Below are 6,000 nucleotides of genomic sequence, written 5' to 3' on the forward strand. Positions count from 1 at the left end.
GTTCTAGTAGCAAAAACATCTGTCTGGATGGTTTGTGATGGGTCCAAATGTCCCATTAAGGACTCCCAGAAATCAACTCTTCACAAAGAGAAGAAACTCAGAAGTCATGTTAATACCACTGTCACCCCTGAGCTAAACCAGCAGGCTTTGCAAATACTGTTCTTTGCTCCTCTTCAATTTTTTTGCCATCTGTCTCAAACAGCTTTTTGTTACAAGCAGACATGAAAGGCTTTTAAACAATGCATGGCATAGTCCAACAATCTAAGTGGATTTGCTTGTACTCTACTCAGGAGGCTGGGGAACATTTTGGTCCAAGGGACAAGGTCTTGTCCATATCAGCAAAATCCAAGGGCAGAGATCAGTGGGACAGGATGCCAATAAAGCCTCCACCTCCTTTGCTTTTGCACCTACTGATGACTGTGTCAGTGCCAGCTGGAACTTTTGGCTAGGCTATCAAGGGGAACTACTGACATGCAGCACCTGAATGGAAAGGTTTCATGTTCCTAGAGACAAAGCCATGGGTACAGCATCTCATATGCAGACAGGGTATGCAGTCCGACCCAAAGCAACCTCAAAATATGGACAGCCCAGGTCAAACCTTTATGTTCAGTGGACACATTCATGCACTTACATGTGCATGCATCCACACATTGCTACTAAAACAGCATTAGTTCTCATATAAAACACTAAACTGAAGAAGAACCCTTTCATTATGCTTAGGCTCAGAATGTTAAAAACTCCCCAAAAGACTTAACTGTGACTAACCTACTGTTCAAGATCAGTTATCCTGCCATTGGCTATTTCTATGTTGCAGTAGCGATACCACTGTTGCCACTGTACAGTGGAATAGGAGAAGATGTCTTCTATGCTGCTGTAAATTGTAGATGTTCTGTGCGTGCGACCTCACTTGCTAGGGCACACTGCTGAGCCCTAGCCACTGAACCAGACAGAACTGCATGTATTTTAACACAAGACAAACTGTTCAAGCTCTTTAGTTATCCTCTCTCGTGCCCCAGGAAGACGTGCTCATTTATATCTCATTTTCTCCAAAGACCTTGTTCTGCGAACTAGCCTCTGAGCACTTCTGTTTTAACCACTGCTGACCTCCAAACCCCAAAGTATTCACTCAATGGTTATTTGAAATGCCTAAGTGAACTGTACCTAGGAGGAATGCAGGTATGGGAATTTTATTCCAGGCTGCAGAATATTAGCTGGTTTTACCCAGCTGACACTGCCAATTTGGTTTTCATCACTCGACATCTTTGCCTCAGAAGAACAAATGCACAAATTGCATTTTGGCAACGTTCACCAGAGCCCCATTCCAGAAGATGTGTATTAGCTGTATTACCAGCAAACGACCAGAAAGAGGCTTTTCAGAGAGGTTGCATCCTGTCTTCTTGAGCAATCCTTGAGTCATTATCTCAGGATCTCACATTTCAAATACTGTATTAAATGAAACTATTCATTAGGAAGCTGGCAGTCCACGGTCACCTTCTGACATCTCTGACAGTATTCTCAGAGTGGGCAGGCTTAGTGAGTCTCTTATTTGGATGGGGGAACCTTTTTCCACAGCTGTAATAAGCCCATTGTGACAGTAAAGATCTGTCTGGACTGACAGTATTTTCTTGGAGAAATAGGCTCAATATTTTCCTTACAATAGTGAAAAATTCCCAGTTAAAGATTTAGAAATTCTCCGCTCCCTAACATCCTGGAGGCTGGACTCCCATAATCCACCTTAACCTTGGACGGCCTTTCCACAGTCTGAAGGTGTGCCGCACCTGACCAGAGTTGCCCAGGCATGGGTGAAAGCTTGTCTTGTCCCAGTGCTAGCAGACCATTTGTCCTGGAGAGACCTGGGGAGGAAGGAGAGGCCTGCAGTGCCCCAAACTTACTGCTCTTGTCAGAGAGATGTGCTTGTGAACCTGAAGCCTGAGAGAGACATCTGGGTCTGTCAACCTGCAATGAGTACTGATGTTCTGAGCTGCAGAGGTAGCTTCTATTTGTCTATGTAGTAACATAAACGACTAGGAAAAACTAGCCATTCGCCACAGCACCTTATGGGCTTTAAGAACTGACCTGCCATATGCATTAAACAGCTTTGTCACGCCACTGCCAGCCACCACCCCCACCCCCCACACCCCCCCGCTGGGCTCATGTCAGATTATATTTGGTGTGAAAAGTCTTCCTTTTAATTCCTTCTGATCAACTCCATCCAAGCCAGTGATCACACCATGTCTTTCGTCATCAGCTTTGGGACAAAACGTGGCAAGGTAAAGGAGATAGTGGGAGCTGAGATCCTGGCTCCTGGACTACCTGGAGTGTGCAGCTTGGTGTAGGGAAGGACTTTGCACCTTCCTTCCAACTAGGGAAAAATCCTACCTTTTCTGAAGGGGGCACTATGGGATCACCTCAGTGAGGCCAGAATTTTACTCTTCTGCTTCTGGAAGCACATGGTAAAAGTAACTGCAAGTGGAGAATTGCTCAGGTGAGAGGCAATGCTACTCCCGTACTGCTTCTGTGTCAGGGATAGCAGTGGGCTGAGGGCACAGGGAAGAGCAATGGGAGCCACCAGCACGCTGCATCATTTTCAACTGAGGAGGTCTCTTCCTCAGGCCCTGCACAGTGGTCCCTCTGCTTCCAGAGTAGGTGCAGAAGTAATTGTATTTTCTTAGCGCTGATTTTCATAAGAAAAGGACTTTATGGAAACCACATACAATTGACTTAAAGAGTGATGCTACAACACCTGCTATTCCTATTTATGTCTATTTTTAATATCTCTTCACACAATGCTGATGCGGCACAATCTCTATTCTATAATATCCTTCCTAGAAGCTGAACTTTGCCAAGAAATTTCACACAACCACATGTAGAAGTAACCAGATAAATCTCCATAAGAAATGGATGAAGCCTGCTGTGTATTTTTTGGTGGCTTAAAAGGTTCTCTCTGACCTTAATGCCCACAGGTATGCCAGCATCTTTTGGAAAGAGAGGAAAACTCAGAACATGTTGGCTGCCAACAGGCACACTCTGACACATGGAGCATGCCCAAGCCCTTGGTCACTGCAGCTCCTCATGGCAAATGACAGCTTTAAGTGCTTGGGAATGTGCTGAATTTCTCTATACCAATCAATTGTGCCCCAGCTGCTGTGAACGACCAACCTCTTGAGCCTTTAGGTGCAGGACTGCACTGTTTTCCTTGCAAGGGTCAACACTGCTTCTTTCCAACCCAAATCCCAAATCTTTAGTCCTAGCCTACACTAATTTATAGTACCCTAAATAGGAGGACTCACAAGAATATTAGTTTTAAATTTAAAGTAAGTGAAATAAGTTGTACTTGAGTTACAGTTATACTAGCAGCTTATTAATGCTCTGTGAATGAGTGCATGCACACAGCACATACAAGCAGTCTGACTCCTTCCTGAGAAAGCAGCTTTAATAAGTTCTGTTAGGTATTTGCTGAGAACAAGCCTAAAAACCAAACCTGAGTTATTTGGATCACCAGCCTCAGTACATCTGACCTATGTGATTCCCCTTCCCCGCTCCTGACGACAGAATCTCTTTTGCTTGTTACCCTCACTTTGTTGCTGCAGATAATTCCATGTAGTTTTTGGATATCAGTTATGGAAACCATGCCAGCTTCTCCAAAGTAGGTTTTGTTGGTATCTTGTCATAATTCAGTGGTGACATGAAACTCAGTTTCATCCCTGCATTTTGGAGCAAGTTAAAACACTATTTGCTATTTAAGGAGCCTTTGTTCTTTAACACATAGCTGTTTGCCATTGTACTTTGGCAGCTTCTTTAGACACCAGCACAAGAGGCTTGTTTCTGTGGAAGGCCTGAAGTCCTGAGTTCCTGCTGCTTTTTTCTGCTGTGTCGTGATGGAAGATGCTGTTGGGTCATGCCATGCCCGGGTAAATCCGACACTTACTGTAGGTGGTCTGGCTTTCTGGCCAGGAGCAACTGCAAGCATCCATTCCCTTCTTTCTAAAGTCCTTTCCATCCCTTTCCCCCCTGTGCTTCTGAGCCATATGCAGACTCCCTCATATATTGCCTATGCTCAACAGCACTTTTGAAGCAGCATCCAGATGACCCAGACCCTCAGCTGCTTCTAAGGTCTGTAGAGAGGCTGGTGTGACAGCCCTATACCTCTTGTTTCTCTACCCCGTCTTCAAAATCTAAGCAGTCCTGCTCAGCCCTTTCTTTCTCATGGTCACTTATCCCCACCTCAAGGACATCATGCTGCTTCCAAGCTGCTCGCTAGCTCATGGCTTTTGAAAGGACTGGTAGGAGAAGAACTTTGCAGGGTGTGTTCCCCAGTGAAACAGAGAGCTGAGCCCACAGGGCATACCTTCCACAAAGTGGACCAGATGACAAGAAAGCAAAAAAAAAAAAAAAAAAATCGTTCTCTCTAAGACCTGTACCCTGCAGAGACAGAACCACTGACTGCCCAGGTCCTCCCTCCTGTCATTCCTCCAGGTGTAAAGGCAAGCTGCCATGTGCCAAAACCACAGCAAAGTGGGAGGTGGAGTCTAATGGAGGAGAATCAAAGCCCTCTCTGCTTGCTCAGGAAATAAATCCTCTGTATTCCAGAGGCCATGAACTATGTGCCTTTCAAAGTCAGACATAGCCAAGATGTTCGTGCCTAAATTAGGCACCGCTACATACACCAGATCTTTCTGATATTCAATATATTGTACCAGCTTCTGCTTCAATAGGGCTTTCTGAGGTCTAGCAAGAGCGTCTTAGATGCTGGCAAGTTACTTTTTAGTACTCCATGTCATTGCTACTTAGCACAGTGGAAGAAATGAGTGGCTGCTCTACCCAGATCTCACCTCACTTGCATTTCCACAGCCACACTGGGAAAATTACAAGCAAAACAAAACACCTTTCAGCACAGATTCCTTTTGTTAACAGGCAACTGAAGTCTTCCCGTAATGTCTGAGCAAGAGACAATCAATGCCACAACTGCTTGGGTGTTGCCTGTGGAATTTGGAAGGATGAAATCATCACACGTCCCACCACCCCACTCACTTTGAGGCATTTCTGACTAGGCTCATATGATGTGGTTGCCTCCAATTAGAAGGCATTGGGATCAGTGATTCAGGAGGTCACTTCCGGTCCTGCAGCCCTTAAATAGCATGGAAAGAGTTAGTCCAAGGTTGCCAGTAGAAGGCAACGATAATTGTTACAAATGGCTCAGGGCCTGGTAGTGTGTGACTCGGACAGGAGAGGGGAGACTCTTGTCCCAGCTGTTGCTTAACTCAGTTTATGAGTTTTGACAAATCTTTAATCGTTCTGTCCTTTATGTTCTGAGTAATTTTGTCCCCTGGGAGCGATGGCTCTTCCCAGCCTCTGTAAGGCCCTGTGATCTGTGTGTGTCATTGACTCATGCTGGCTACTGGCAGTCTGTCTAGGTCAGCGGCAATATACTGACTGACAGAATGATTCAGTGTCATTACAAGTGGCCCATATACAGTGTTGTACTATATACAGTTTTGTATCAGTTGCACCCAGATCGAGATGGATGCACTCATTGCGTATGTACCTACCCCTTTCCTGCACTCCGATTCTGTCCTGGGAATGTCTCCTTGCAGGATGCAACAGGCACGGTTGCATCTTCTGGTCCAACCCTCTGCCAAGGCAGTTACAGATTCAGGAGTATGCTCTCATAATGCAGCTAATTGGTTGGGAAGGCCTTTACTCCTTTAAAAAAACCAAAGTCAAGCAGTCTAACTGACTGCTGCAAAATAAAGCCCTTCCCTTCTTTCCCACATGCGTGTCCAATATTAAATAACCTCTTCTTGCCCAAACTGTGACAGATTCCCGCACACATTGGGCACATAGAGCCTCAAAGGAACTTTCTTACATAGGGTATGAGACACAAAATATTTATGCAGAAATATGTTTATCTGGTTGTGTTTATATTCACACGTAATTATGCAGCAGTGAGGCATTTTACAGGCTTGTCCTCTCTCTGCCTCCAACAAAGATTGTCTTTAA

Source organism: Phalacrocorax aristotelis, chromosome 3 (genome assembly GCF_949628215.1).
Source record: "Phalacrocorax aristotelis chromosome 3, bGulAri2.1, whole genome shotgun sequence".
NCBI lineage: Eukaryota > Metazoa > Chordata > Aves > Suliformes > Phalacrocoracidae > Phalacrocorax > Phalacrocorax aristotelis.